The sequence below is a fragment of the Ursus arctos genome, unplaced genomic scaffold (assembly GCF_023065955.2).
Source record: "Ursus arctos isolate Adak ecotype North America unplaced genomic scaffold, UrsArc2.0 scaffold_5, whole genome shotgun sequence".
Taxonomy (NCBI): Eukaryota; Metazoa; Chordata; class Mammalia; order Carnivora; family Ursidae; genus Ursus; species Ursus arctos.
The window spans coordinates 14,291,096-14,307,244 of record NW_026623067.1 but is presented as its reverse complement, the minus strand read 5'-3'; the positions used below and the strand labels follow the sequence as shown (position 1 = coordinate 14,307,244).

The 16,149-nt window shown below is 44.9% G+C and overlaps 1 pseudogene; it reads right to left on the bottom strand.

Annotated features, from left to right (window-relative positions):
- Positions 1-13,600: 13,600 nt before the first annotated feature.
- Positions 13,601-15,608, bottom strand: LOC113261947 (transmembrane protein 243-like; annotated as a pseudogene).
- Positions 15,609-16,149: the final 541 nt, after the last annotated feature.

Below are 16,149 nucleotides of genomic sequence, written 5' to 3'. Positions count from 1 at the left end.
GCGCAATAAATGTTGGCTGAGCTGGCTGGGGAAGAGATGGGTTTTCAATTCGCCCTGCCCTCCCAGGCCTCCAGCGGGGTCTCACACCCTCTCAGTCTTATCACTCGGGTCTCCGGCCCGACCACTGTCTCCACCGCGCCAGCCGCCTCTCCCCGACAGCCCTGGGCCCCTCCTCCTCAGCGCACAACCAAACGCACTCCCTAGCCACACTCACCTGCGCCAGCCGCTGTCGGTCAGCTCACGGATGTGACAGATGTGCAGGGCCCAGAGAGGATTTAGGGATTCTGGGGAAGGGATGAGAGGCCGCCCTGAGGGTAGAGACCCCTCCTGAACATGGAGCGTGCCCAGAACTGGCTCTCCTATAACTCCTTTCCCTCCCTCTTAGGAGAGGAGGGAGCCCTACTTCCTGGGGCTGTTTCTTTCCTCTCTGGCAGTGTATCTGACCCCAACTCTCTCTGGCTGTCTCTGACACCCACACTGTCCTTCTCTGTCTCTCTGTTTGTTTCTCTATCTCTGCCCCCTGCCCATCTCTGTCTCTCTTCTCTGTCTCTGTCAATTTCTCTTTCTCTCTCTGTCCCTCTCTTCCTCTCTCTCCTAGCCACCAGGACCTTGGTTCCAGCTGCCCAAGGTACTCCCCAGCTTTGTCCTTGCAAAACCCTGCCGTTCCCCCCCCCCCCCCCAGAATGGAGGGAGAAAGGAGGTCAGGCTGAATGAGCCCAGTACACCTGAGCAGCAGGAGGGAGAACAGGGCTGGCCAGGAAGGAAGCACCAGCAAGCAGACCTTTAACATTAGCAAGGACTCTGCTTAATACACACACAATAACCCTACAAAGAGGAGACGTTTACCCTGAGCCTCGTTTTGCAGATGGGAAAATAGAGACCTCAAGGAATGAAGTGACTCATTTAAGGTCCCATAGGGTCAGCGTCAGGATTTGCACTCCGGCTGGTGTGAAACCACCAGCCCGCACTGCGTTTGAGGGAGAAAACGGGACAGGGCCAGTTCACCCTGCAGCTCCCGCCCCGACCTCTCACATCTGATGATGGAACCCTAAAGAACTGTTCTTTCTGGTCATGTGGAAAGCCTTCCTGGGCTCTGGGGTCTGAAGCAATGACTTTCACGGTTTGAGGCTCTGGACTTGAGTTTCTCCATCTCATCACTGAGGGCTATGGTGAGGGGGCTTTCGCCATGATACGCTTTTACCATCATTTGGCTCTCCAATGCAAAGAGAGAGAGCAAAGGGCATCCTGGGGACAGATGGTGAGCTCCCAGCCCCAGGGATTTGCAGACTCATCCCACAGGGGCTTGAGCCGGCTTGCGCTCCATTAGACAGGGTGGATTAGGGTGGCCACAGGGATTTGGGCAAAGCAGGCAGAGAGAATGAGCAGAAGCCATGTCACCCTTCTCTCCTTCCCCACCACCTCCGAGGGCCCCGCCAGTCTTGCTCCCAGAGCTGGCCAGGCACCTCCCTCTAGCAGAGGCTGGGAGCCAGGAGAACGGGATCCAGCTCTGCCTTTACCCATTTACAACCTGGGAAGGATGGAGCACTTAGCTGGTGCTAGGCCCCGAGCTTGACATTACAAAGGTCCATACAAACTGGGTGTTGGAGGTGGGTGGGCTGGGCTCACACAGCTCCTCACAGCCCTCCCCTGCTCCAAATGGGTCAGATGAGGCCACCGCCGATGTCACAAAGCAGGTTCCAGAATCCCACTGGCTCCTGAATGCAAGACAGACCATCAGCAACTGGGGCAGAGCCCTGACAATGGTGCAGAGGAAGGCAAGAGGGTTTGTGATCAGGCTGCTGGAGGTGGGGGGGGGGGCGGGGGAGGAAGGGAAGTGGGTGGGCTCCCGGCATGGGGAAGGACTATCTCTGAGGGTGAGGAAGAGGAAGGTGTCACGGCTGGGGCATGTGAGAGGAAGGGGGAACATTCCATGAGAACGCCCGGACCAGGACCAGGGCAGAGCAGGTCCATGGAGGGCAGAAATCAGGAGCTCAGTTTGGGACACAGGAAAGCCGAGAATCTCATTCAAGTGGTTGGATTCATGAGTCTGGAATTGAGGGAGGAGGCCAGGGTGGGAGATGAAGCTGGGACGGCATCAGCAAGTGTGTGGCATTTAAAGCCATGGATGGATGAGCTCACCCGGGCAGAGATGTGGACAGAGGGTGAGGACCAAGCCCCGGGTCCCCCAACAGCAGGAGGTAAAACGGAAGAGAAGAGGCTGGGAGGGGGTGGCCAAGGAGGTGAGGAGGGGTGGGAGAGTGGGCGGCACAGAGGCCAAGAAACAGGGATTGACGAAGAAAGGAAAATTCATTATAACTGATTCAGCCCCATGCAGTGGCAAAGGGGTCATTGTTCACCTTAAACAGACGACACAACCTAGCCAGAGAGTGACTCCCCCAAGTCCACACAGCACAGGAGACTAGGGGCTGCTCATACAACCCATTGTAAAGCTCAGCAACTTTTACTTCTGAGTCCATAATTTCAGCTCCAGCTAGTTCAGCTGACAAGATTAAATGAAATTTAAGGCTTGGGGCCGCTGCTCTCAGTATGTTTTCACATTTCTTTTTTTTTTTTTTTAAGATTTTATTTATTTATTTGACAGAGATAGAGACAACCAGCGAGAGAGGGAACACAAGCAGGGGGAGTGGGAGAGGAAGAAGCAGGCTCATAGTGGAGGAGCCTGACGTGGGGCTTGATCCCGTAACGCCAGGATCACGCCTGAGCCGAAGGCAGGCGCTTAACCGCTGTGCCACCCAGGCGCCCCTGTTTTCACATTTCTAACCCCAAAGCTGGAAGGTTAAATATATCTGTATTTTTAGACTAGCCTGCTGACTGAACCACCAGATGATTTTTATTGCAAAATTCACTTAAAACTCTGTGTTCTTGGGGTTCACTTCATGGTTAGCTTCGAGGATTTAGGGATTCTGATCCCTGATGGGGTTGCTACCCACAGTCCACCTTCTCGTTTGTTGAGAGGGGGGCACATGGTTTGTGAGAGGAATGGCGTGGTCTCTGGCATGAGGTCGTTGAAACACCTGGTTGTCTGTACCGGAGGCCATCCCCCTGAGCCCTCCCTGAACACCCTGTGCTGACAAATGGGAGCTACGTGTGCCTTCAGAAGCCACCTGTTCTGTTGCTGCCCTGCCAGGCCTGCCCCCACCCACTGGACCCTCTCACGAATCCTTCTACACAAATGTTCATGGCGGCATTATTCATAATAGACAAAAGTTAGAAACAACCCAAGTGTCCATTGGCGGATGACTGAATGAAACAATTAAGATAGCTTCATGCAATGGAATATTATTTGGTCGTAAAGGGAATGAAGTACTGACACAGTCTACAATGTGTATAAACTTCAAAGACGTTATGCTAAATGAAAGAAGCTAGCCCCAAAAGGGGACAGATGACATATACGTGAGCTATCCAAGATAGGTAAATTCAGAGAGACAGAAAGCAGATTCGTGGTTGCCACGTCTGGGTGGGGGGAAGGACTGGGGAGTAACTGCTTAATGGACAAAGAGTTTTCTTTGGGGACGAGTCAGATGTTTTGAAACGATATAGAGGTAGAGGTTCCTCAACATTGTGAATGACGTGTGACTATCATCAGTGGAAAAGAACTCAATCCAGACAAGACTACTAATGGCCCAGACCCTTGAAGTTCACCGGGTTAAGAGCAACGTGCTGAGGGCAAAGGGAATATAAAGTGGGCAGTGGAAGAAGGTAATTATACATACCAGCTACGACCACATGAGCAGTTATACAAACAAGGATTGTGATTATCATGAGTTCATTTTTTGTGACATGAACATGTTTATACAAGCTTTGTTTTTTTCTCTTATTCCCTTATCATGTAACAGAAGATTTGTTGACTTTATATCGTATTTAAGTATTTTTTACTTTATATCATTATATTGAAGTTATGGCTATCAAGAAGAAGAAGACTGAACATCACTTAAGGACTTCACCTCCTCTTCTGGGGGAGAGATTAGCACATTTTTGGTTGTATGCAGGACAGTTGTGTCACGTTAGGTGGAAGTATGATCTTATTATTTTTTTTTAAAGATTTTATTTATTTATTTGATAGAGACAGCCAGCGAGAGAGGGAACACAAGCAGGGGGAGTGGGAGAGGAAGAAACAGGCTCTTAGTGGAGGAGCCTGATGTGGGGCTCGATCCCAGAACGCCGGGATCACGCCCTGAGCCGAAGGCAGATGCTTAACCACTGCGCTACCCAGGCGCCCCGGAAGTATGATCTTATTATTACCTTCATTTGAAGATTAAGTATGGTTTAAGGAGACCCAAATGGGTGCCAACTTGACAAGGGGTGGATTTGTGATGGGTAACTTTATATGTCACTTGGCTGGGTCAAGCAATATTCTGGATGTTTCTGTAAGCATATTTTTTGGATGAGATTCAAACTGGTGGATTTTCAGTAAAACACATTCTCCTCCATAATGTGGGTGGCCTTCATCCCATCAACTGAAGGCTTGAATAGAACCAAAGGCTGGCCTCACTCAAGCAAGAGGGAGTTCTACCGGCAGACGGCCTTCACACTTGGAGTCCAGCCTTCTGAACCACTCTACAGATTTTGGACCTGCCAGTCTGCATAACTGTGTGAGCCATTCCTTAAAGTAAATCTTTCTCTCTCAGTCTCTCTCCGTAGACCACCCCCCCCACACACAGTTCTGGTTTCTGTGGAGATCCCTGACTAATACAATATGTTTTCAATTTTCTTGGGCATAAACCTAAGAGTAGAACTGTTGGACCATATGATAATTCCATATTTAACTTTTCAAGGAATTATAAAAATGTTTTCCACAGTGTCTGAGCCATTTCACATTCCCACCCACAATGCACAAGGATTTCAATTTCTCCACATCTTCACCAACACTTGTTATTTTCCATATTTTTGATTATTTTCCTAGTGTATGTGAAGTGAGACTGTGATTTTCATTTACGTTTCCCTAGTGACTAATGATCGTCAGCATCTTTTCATGGGCTTTTTGTTTGTAGATCTTCTTAAGAGAAATGGCTATTTAAATACTTTGACCCTTTTGTATTAGGTTGGTTTTTGTTTTGTTTTGTTTTGATCTTTTTGTGGTTTTAAGAGTGGTAAGAGTTCTTTATATATTCTGGATACCACAACCTTATTAGAGATATGGTTTGCAAATATTTTGTTCCATTCACTAGGTTGTCTTTCACTTTATTGACGGTCTCCTTTGATACACAAAAGTTTTCAATGTTGATGAAGCTCAAATAATATGTATGCTTTATTCCTCGTGTTTCTGGTGTCCTAAGAATCCGTAGGCAAATTTGAGACATGATGACTTACACCTACGTTCTATTGTAAGATTTTGATAGTTTTAGTTCTCACATTTAGGACTTTGATCCACGTGGAGTGAATTTTTGTATATGATGTGTGGGTAGGGGTCCAACTGCATCCCTTTGCACGTGGCCATTCAGATGGATGCGTAGATGTCCTCTAGGTCATATGTGGGCAGAGACCTGGACCTGGATGAAGGGTGTGACAGAGCAATGTTGTCACCTCCCAGGCAGAGGGAAGAGCCATGGGTGATTCCAGATACAGTCAGGTGGCACAAATGAACCAAGGAATGCCGGCAGGTGTTTCTGCTGGAACACAGTGTAAGTATTCCTGATAACTTCGGTGTCACGTAAAAATGCCAACAAAAGATAACGAGTTATTATGGGAAGAATGGGATTGGAACAGACCACTCAAACCATAAGCATGTTTAGAACCAGACCACTAACAAAAACCACCATCCTTTTTTTTTTTTAAAGATTTTATTTATTTGTCAGAGAGAGAGCGAGCACAAGCAGGGGGAGAGGCAGGAAGAGGGAGAAGCAGGCTCCCCACTGAGCAAGGAGCCTGATGCGTGGAACTCCAGCCCAGTACCCTGGGATCATGACCCGAGCAGAAGCCAGGTGCTTAACCGACTGAGCCACCCAGGTGTCCCACCATCATCCTTTATTTTAAAAGATTTTATTTATTTATTTGAGAGGGAGAACGAGTGGTGTGGAGGGGCAGAGGGAGAGAGAGTGAGAGAGAAGCAGACTCCCTGCTGAGCAGGAAGCCCGACTGGGGGCTTGATCCTAGGACCCAGAAATCATGACCTGAGCCAAAGGCAAATGCTTAACTGACTGAAACACCCAGGCACCCCCAAAACCACAATCCTAATAAAAACGAATTGCCTAGTTAAAAAGATGTTGTAAGTTATTAGATATCTAAGTACACACACGAGAGAGAGAGCGCGCACGTCACTTATTAAGAAAGGTAAAAGGGGGCGCCTGGGTAGCGCAGTCGTTAAAGCGTCTGCCTTCGGCTCAGGGCGTGATCCCGGCGTTCCGGGATCGAGTCCCACATCGGGCTCCTCTGCTGTGAGCCTGCTTCTTCCTCTCCCACTTCCCCTGCTTGTGTTCCCTCTCTCGCTGGCTGTCTCTATCTCTGTCAAATAAATAAAAATCTTAAAAAAAAAAAAAAAAAGAAAGGTAAAAGGACCTTGGAAAAAGGGAATATGATGGAAATTTTGTGTCACTGAGCTATGAAGACCACACAAAAGTGTTTCAGGCTGAAAGCAGGTGGCCACACTGAGCTACGAGAGACAGTGGTGTCAGGAAGAGTCCTGTTCTCCCTAGTCGGACTGCTCTCAGCTGTGCTGGTCTGCTTGCATTTAGACCCTCTTGCCTGAAGTGTAAAATATGAATGTTCTGGGGAAAAATTGCATACGAACCAAGAAACCTTCCATATAACACCACATTAATCCACAATACAGAAGCATTATTGCGGAACACATTTCTTCACAAAAACATTTTCAGAGTAGAAAAAAGAAAATATTTTGTCATTCATTTTATGAAGCCAAAACACAGCGAGAACAAGAAATAAAATTTTCAGCCAAACTAAGGAACATAGAGACCAAAATCCTAGTCAAAACATTTGCAACCTGAAATACTTAAAAACCTCATAAGTAAGCCTGGTTTGTCCCAGAAATGCACTTTAGCAGATTAATGACTTAAAATTTATTAACGTAATCCACTGCATTAGCAGATTAAAGGGAAAAAAACATGATTATCTAAATGGATGCAGGGAAAGCATTTGATAACATCTAATATTCATTCATGATTTTAAAAACTCGGTAATCTAGGGATCTTCTTTAGTCTGATGAAGTTAGCTACCAAAAGCATACAGAAAATATTATACTTACTGATGAAGTCATTTCAGGTATTTATTTCCTTTAAACTCAGAACGAGAGTGCAAGAAAAAAATAAGCATGATTGAATTAAAGATATGCAATCTCATCATTTACAGATGTGATTAGCTACTGTATTCAGCGTCCAGAGAAACAGAATATGGACCAATGATAGATAGATAGATAGATAGATAGATAGATAGATAGATAGATAGACAGACATGTAGTTTCAGTCTGAGGCCTCAGAACCAGGAGAGCCCATGGTGTAAGTTCCAGACAGAAGGCTAGGAGGCTTGAGATCCAAAAAGAGCTGATGTTTCAGTTCGAGTTCAACAGCAGAAGAAGACCCAACTCCAGGAAGTCAGAAGTTCCTTCCTGGGAGGGTAGGCCTTTTGTTCTGTCTAGGCCTTCCACTGATTGGATGAGGCCCACCTATGTTATGGGCGGCAATCTGCTTTATTCAGTCTGCCAACTCAAATGTGAATCTCCTCTGGAAACACTTTCACAGACATAGCCAAAATTATGTTTGATCAGATACCTGGGCACCCTGGGCCCTTGTCAAGTTGATATATAAAATTAAACATCACAGCACCCCTCGTCTACTTGGCACCCATATGCGTCTTCTTAAGCCACACTTAAGCTTCAAATAAAGGTAATAACAAGGTCATACTTCAATTAACATGATACAACTATCCTGCATACAACCAAAAACTAACCCCTTCCCCAAGAAGGAGGTAATGTTTTTGAGTGATGTTTATGCTTCTCCTTGATATCCTGCAACATAAACACTATAAGCCATTAGTGGTCCTGCCTGGACTGGGTGGTTGCACTTTTCCATTGACCTTGACCTTAATCACAGGGCGTGGTGATACTACAGACATCCAAAGGGGTCTCCTGTATTCCACTGCGGAGTAGCTGTCTACTTTCCCCTAGGTGGTACTCGGGATCAATCACCTCAGCCAGCACAGTAACTCCTGGCTTTGCCTGTCAATTCAGAGGCACGAGGAGTCCAAAGTGACCATCCTAACTTCCGGTTCAGTGTAATTATTGCTGCGTCTCCAGGCGGAAGCGTTCCACACTGTGGAACTCAAGACCACTGGGCCAGGAGAACATGAGGTTGTGGGAACCGGAAGCAAACGTTTTGCTCTGGGTCTCTAGGGGTAATACCGACTGGTGCCCCTATTTCTACCCCTTGAGTCCTGGGTCCTCCGATCCTGGCTACAGGGGCAATAGCACTGTTTGTTGGAGTCGGTTAGATTAATACTAGGTCACCCACCGACCTCGAGAAAATTTCCGTGCAACGAGATATGTTGTAAAACACCATGCAGTCTCCGACCCCACAGCACATCCCTCTTAGGGATCAGTTTGGCTCCCAGAGACCCAAAGGCTTAGTCAGAGAAATGGGATCCTGAAAATTATAAAGAGTTCAGGATGCCCCCTTCCAGCACACCTGCTTAAGAACTATGCTCCCAGAAGCTATAAAGATTGACAGAAATTGCCACAATCTGACTAAAGAAAGCCTAGAATTTTGTGTCCTGAGAACTTGGCTTGGCAACTGTCAGAGTGGGGGCGGGGCAAAATGTGGCTGGACAGAAATGTGGGTTGCACTCCCTTTACAGGCAGATAGGACTAGACAGAAACATGGGGTGAACTCTGTTTGTGGCTAAGGGTCCCACCAAACTGCTGCTAGCCCTCAGAGAAAATTACAACAGCTATTACGAGCAATGATCCAATCAGACAAGATCATTTAGGAGGTGCACTTGAAAGCAAGGGGTCCCAAATCAACAGACAGAATGGGATAACTATTTTAATTGGCATGCAGAAGCCTCCAAAGGGCTTCGAAATTCCTAAGTAGCTTCATTGGAAGATTTGTTGCAAAGGCTAATGAAAAACTGAAGATATAAGAGGTACCTAAAACAAAAAGACCCTAAGCCTGACATCCCTCCTCCTGCTCCCCTTCACCCTCCTTTATTTGAATACCCAGCTCTAGTAATCCTTGGTCTGAATTGCCTATATGAGACTGTAAAGAGAAGTCCACCCAGTTCGTGGCCTAACGGACATCTATCCCTACATCTATCCCCAAAGGAGGGCCCCTGTGTGGGTACCTCTCAGAGTTGACAGGACTCGGGGATTCTTCTGGAGCCAAGGAAAAATAAAATGAACATTAAGGAAATACCTTGCCAAATTCTAGTCAATAGCAGAGTTACATCTTCTTCTTTAAACCCCATTCAGAGCCTGCAGATGGGGTCCTGGCGAAACTGGCAGAAGCCAGCTAAAGTGAGACTTCGGACCAGAATCAGCTCTCCCGCCTGGATCTCCGTCTGTAGTACCTGGTAGGGAGAGACAAATCAAATTTCACATTGTCCTTTACCTTTCCAAATCCAGGGCATTGGTTATTGATTTTTGGGAATGGTTCCGGATCTTGTGAAGATAATATCCCTTGCACCCTCTTTGAGGGTGCCTCCCGGGGCCACGGGGCTGTTTAATGCTGCCCGAAATATTTACTGCTTGGCCACGCTGAAACTTGGCAAGGTATTTAAAAGGATCTAATAACTCTATGATCAGAAATTTGGCCAAATTGAAAGATAACATTCAGAGCCTGATAGAAAATTTTTTAGGCCATTGCTCCCCCCTCCCCCAAGCAAGCAGAAGATAATGCGGTTGGGCGGGTGAATCAACTTCAGTCATTTAGGCTATCGCGCCACTCTCTGCGGAGTGGAGAGCAACTGTCTTTACCTCACAAATCCTTGCAAAGCTAGAGATGCGGCTCCAGAGGCAGTTCAAAGTTCACTTATTCCTTTCCACCCATCCCCAAACCTCCCCTAGTTCTCTTAAAATGTTTGTAACTTGCATTCTCTCTCTGTGCCTTTGGGAGGCAAAGGTTAAAGCACAAACTTCAGAAGGTCGTTCTTATCACAAGAAAAATAAGTGGGGGAACACTCATTTGAAACTTAGCTTTAGCCATCCGAGCAGGTGGCTTTAACTCACTCCATCTGCCAGAAAACCATGAGAAAGACTGCAAACTCAAAAGGGACACCGCACCTATGTTTCTGGTTGTTCCTGAAGCCATCGGAAGCCGCCTTCGGTCCCACCACTGCCACCGAATCTGTTAAACAATAAAAATGCAACCAAGTAAGTTTGAAGGTCTAATTGGCCTTATTAATTCATGATTCGGGCAGCATCCAATCTAACAAATACAGAGGAGCTCCAAAATGCTGCAGAAAAGGGAAGGTCTGTGAGGCAGAGAAGGGAAATGATTAACAGAGAATGAATACATTGTTCCAGGCCAGGTGGACCACCTAACCAGTGCTGACCAGGTAACTTCGGGTTCACTGGTTAAAGGTTACATGAAACTAATCAGATTGGGCGTTAAGTCTTGGTTTGCTGATGTGGAGTTTAACATTAGTGACTCCATCCTGGGCCTGCTGTCTTCTTTTTAACACTACAAAGAAGGAAACTGAGTTATAACTCCCAACCCTTCTATCAAGTATTTCCTAATTTTAAAAAAATAATAAATGCTTCTACACAGCAAAGGGAACTATCAACAAATGAAAAGGCAACTTACTGAACGGGAGAAAATATTTATAAATCATCTATCCGATAACGGATTAATATCCCCAATAGATAAAGAACTCATATAATTCAACAGCAACCCCCCTCTCAAAAACAGTCTGATTAAAAAATGGGCAGAGGACCTGAATAGACATTTTTCCAAAGGAGATATTCGGATGGCCAACAGGTAGATGACAAAGTATTCAACATCACTCATCATCAGGGAAATGCAAGTCAAAACCACAATGAGATATCACCTCACACCTGTTAGAATGGCTATTATCGAAAAGACAAGAAATAACAAATGTTGGCCAGGATGTGGAAAAGAGGGAACCCTTGTGCACTGTCACTGGGAATGCAAACTGGTGCAGCCACTGTGGAAAACAAGTATGGAGTTTCCTCAAATTAAATATAGAATTGTCATACTGTAGGGAGGAAAAAAATTTCCTCTACCCTTCTACATTCTTTTGGCTGGAAAAACTAAATTGACCATGGGGTGCCTTAGTGGCACAGTCAGTTGGGCATCCAACTCTTGGTTTCAGCTCAGGTCATGATTTCATATATGGGTCATGAGCCTGAACCCCATGTCAGGCTCTGTGTTGAATGCAGAGTCTGCTTAAAGACTCTCTCTCCCTCTCCTTCTCCTTCTCCCCTCTAAAATAAACAAATCTTAAAATAAATAAAAACTAAATATTAAATTGACGTAAGACATTAATTTGTATATACAGGAGCTCATAGAAATATAGGACTCGGAGAAGTGACCAAAGCAGGCAGCTTTTAGACAAAGCGACAATAAATTTGTGAAAAATGGACAACACAAAGAAGTTTGGGCTTGGGTACTAAATTAGTAAAGAATAAGGTTTGTTTATACAGTCTCTTCAGCCCTGAATTCCCTATCTCTTATGCTCCTTTAGAGTCAATTTCTTCCCCCTCATTATCCCCAGCACTAGGGATCCACTGATTTGACTTCTGTCCCTTCTAGCTTTGCCTTTTCTTGTATATTATGTATAAAGGAGCACACAATATGTAACCTTTTGTGTACTGCTTCTCTTACTTAGCATAATGCTTTTAAGATTAATTTGTTGGGATGCCTGGGTGGCTCAGTTGGTTAAGCATCTGCCTTCAGCTCAGGTCATGATCCCAGGATCCTGGGATCGAGCCCCACATTGGGCTCCCTACTCAGCCGGGAGCCTGCTTCTCCCTCTCTCCTCTGCTCATGCTCTATCTTTCGCTATGTCTCTCTCAAATAAATAAAATATTTTTTTAAAAAAATTAATCTATGTTGACAAATGTTAGCAATTTGTTTCTTTTTATTGCATGAATGTATCAAAATCTATTGATCTATTTACCAGTGGGTAGACATTTCAGTTCCTAGGCATTGGCTATTATGAATAAAGCTGCTTTAAGGATTTTCATACAGAGTGCCTCGGTTAAGTGCTTGCCTTTGGCTCACAGGGCCCCCACAGGCCCCCACAGGGTCCTGGGATTGAGTCCTGCATCGGGCTCTCTGCTCAGCAGGGAGTCTGCTTCTCCCTTTCCTTCTGCTGTTCTCTCTCATTCACTCTCTCTCTGTGTCAAATAAATAAAATCTTTTTTAAAAAAAGATGTTCATACGGGTTTTTGTGTGGACATACATTTTCATTTACCCTTGAGTAGATACCTAGAAGTGAGATTGCTGGGTCACACGGGAAGTGCATGTTTAACTTTAAAAGAAACTGACAAAATGTTTTCCAAAGTGTGAGAGTTCTGCTCTTTTCACATTTTCACCAGCATTTTGTATTATCTTTTAAAAAATTATTAAATCATTTTAGGAGGTGTATTAGTTTCTTATTGCTGCTGTAACAAACTGCCACAAATTCAGTGGCTTAAAACATGCATTTATTCTCTTGCAGTTCTGGAGGCCAGAAGTCCAAAATCAATTTCACTGAGCCCAAGTTGACGTGACAGCATGGCTGCTTCCTTTTGGGGCTCTAAGGGACAATCCATTTCCTTGCCTTTTCCAGCCTGTGGTAGGTACTGGTATTCCTTGGCTTACAGCCTCTTTCCTCCATCTTCAAAGGCAGCAGTGTGGTATCTTCAGTTCTTTCTTTCTGTCCCCCTGCTCCCATGATCATATAACCTCCGTTCTGACTTCCTGCCCCCCTTTTGTAAGGACCAATGTGATTATGCCAAGCACACCTAGATAATCCAGGAAAATTGCCCCATCTCAGGATCCTTAACTTGATCACACGGGTATGGTCCCTTCTGCCATATAAGGTAACAGTCACACATTCAGGGGATTAAGAGGCAGACATATTTGAGGGGCTGTGGTCCCTTCTCCTGCAGTAGGTATGTAGTGGTATCTCCCTATAGTCTGAATTGGTATTTCCCTAATGATTAATGATGTTGTGCAACACTGTCTCAGTTTAATTGCCATTCTTATATCTTTTTAGTGAAGTATCTGATCAAATCTTTTGCCCATTTAAAAATTAGGGTGTTTGGCGTAGCACAACAGAGTTTTTTGAAAGTTCTTTATATATTCTGGATACAGATCTACCAGATACATGCTTTTCTTTTTTTTTTTTTTTTTTTAGATTTTATTTATTTTTTCGACAGAGATAGAGACAGCCAGCGAGAGAGGGAACACAGCAGGGGGAGTGGGAGAGGAAGAAGCAGGCTCATAGCGGAGGAGCCTGATGTGGGGCTCAATCCCATAACGCCGGGATCACGCCCTGAGCCGAAGGCAGACACTTAACCGCTGTGCCACCCAGGTGCCCCCAGATACATGCTTTTCAAATGCTTCTCCCCATCTGTGTCTTGTCTTTTCACACTCCTAAAACTGTCACTTGATGAGTGGAAAATTATTCATTTTGATGAAGTCCAATATGTAGCTTTGCAGAGACCTCGTAGGTCTCTCTGCTTGGCAACGTCATGGAAGTACAGGTTCCCACATATACATGATAGAAAATAAAATACAGTAAGCTAGATTTCTAAATTTTGGTTCTAAGTCTCCTTGTTGATACCAGTGGACAAGTAGGCAGTAACTCTATTCCAAGAGATGCAGACAGCAAAAAATATACTCGACAATTTGGAAGGTAAACTGCCAACAGCTAAAGCGGTGATTCCATCCTTGGCCAGTGTCTCTCTGAAAGGAGGTCTGTGGTCCAGACCACCGGTGAGTTAGGTCCTGGTAGAAAAGCCTTCCTTTTGGTGGGTGTCTTCATTCTCCCCAAAACACTCAAAGCTGAGCCAGCATTACCTCCTGATGTGTCAGGTCCAAGACTCCGAACACTGATGGCCTGGTGGGCTGGAAGGTGCGGAAAGTGCTAGTGAGTGGGTGCTCACACCCTGGGGAATGAGGCAGCTTGGTGCAAGCCCCGCTCTCCTCCCCACCTAGAGCAGCCCGGTGCCCTGGGTCCACACTCCTGCCTAGTGCAGGGGCTGATGCCGAGGCTCAGGACACAGGCTAGATGTGCGGGAAAGGAAGAAATATCCAGAGCTGGCTGATGTAGAGCAGGGCTGCAGATCGCTCTCCACTACCCTGATGGGGAGCTGTACCTACACAACAATCTTATTAAGAATTTAAAAATGTTACTTCAAAACTTTTATAATGTGATCACATGATGAAAGCTTCTGCAGCAGATAAAATCTTGCATTTTAAGACAAAATCCTTTTATTTCTGTTAAACTGAATATACAACTATTGTTCCCCAGGTGACCAACTTTGGTGTACTACGCAAAAGTATAATTTCATGTTAACAAAACACAGTGAAAAGACAACTTTGTGAAGATCTAATTGCAAAAATAAATCAAATAATTCATATTTAAAAAAGAATGTTGACTTAAAAGAATATAGTTTCGGGGCGCCTGGGTGGCACAGCGGTTAAGCGTCTGCCTTCGGCTCAGGGCGTGGTCCCGGCGTTATGGGATCGAGCCCCACATCAGGCTCCTCCGCTATGAGCCTGCTTCTTCCTCTCCCGCTCCCCCTGCTTGTGTCCCCTCTCTCGCTGGCTGTCTCTATCTCTGTCGAATAAATAAATAAAATCTTTTAAAAAAATAAATATATAAATAAATAAAATAAAAGAATATAGTTTAAGATTACTCTGTGGCTGGTTAGGAAGTCATATACCATGTTTCCATGTGCCTACTGGTCTCTATTAAAAATTTAATATACATATTTAAACATTTAAAAAATTTACATCTGAAGTCAGTTGGTATCTGTGTCATCCCCCTGACAAAGACAAGAACCTTAGCCTGTCATCATATCCTCTCTGCCATTCCCTTCTGTTATCACCTGTGCTTTTAATCCTATTACTAAATTATCTTCACGATATGCCCCAAGAATCATTCTGAACCCCGATGTTTTAGTAATGTACTTACTACATTCTCCTCTAATCTATACAAGTTATACCTTCTTTGATTTTTTTTTTTTTGAGAGAGAGAGGAGAGAGAGCATGCAAGCGTGGGGGAGGGGCAGAGAGGAGAGAGAATCCCAAGCAGGCTCCATGCCCAGCGTGGAGACTAACATGGGGCTTGATCTCACAACCCAGAGATCATGACCTCAGCTGAAATCAAGAGTCAGATCCTCAACTGACTTGAACCACCTAGGCACTCCTCTTTGATTTTTTTAATGGAGTATATCTATCAGAGATATTTTAGGGATTACAATCTATGCAAATACTTTCGTCTTCCAAATGCCTTTACTTCACTTACAATTGAATGCTAGATTAAAGGGTTATAGAATTACAAGTTCTAAGTCATTTTACTTTAGAAATCTGAGGATTTTACTCCACACTGTCTTCTAGAATCCAGTGCTGCTGCTGAGAGTCTGATATCAGCCTCACCCTCTTTCCTTTGCCGGGAATAGTGGGCATTCTTGATCACCCAACATCCATTCAACACCCTCTTCCTATTTCCCAACAGAATCTTAATTTTGTGTCTATGTCCACATCGCACCCAACTCCAGAGCAGCAGAGAGGAGGGAGGGAAGAAACTTGGTTTTTTGATGACCTCACTCAACTACTCATTCTGCTGGAGCTAGAGTCCGACCCAAGAATTTCTTGTTCTGCCTTTATCATTTAAGACAATGGAAGCAGTCCATCTTCTATTACTTGTAGCAAGGCACACATAGGTAATCTTTTATTTCATTTTTATATCCTGGTAGCTCCTAGGATTTCCTGTTTATCCTAAAGAGTTCTGAAATTTCATCCAGCATATATTTTTTGTAGGCCTCCCCCGGCCCAACCCTGTCATTATGTTCAATACCTTATATTCTATTCAATCTGAAGACCCAAGCCTTCTTCAGCTTGAACGGTTCCATATCTTTATCTGTAATCTATTTATAATTTTTCCTCCTCTTCATTCATGGTTACTTCTTCTGAATCTTTCTATTAGATGGATTTTGGATCTCAGGGC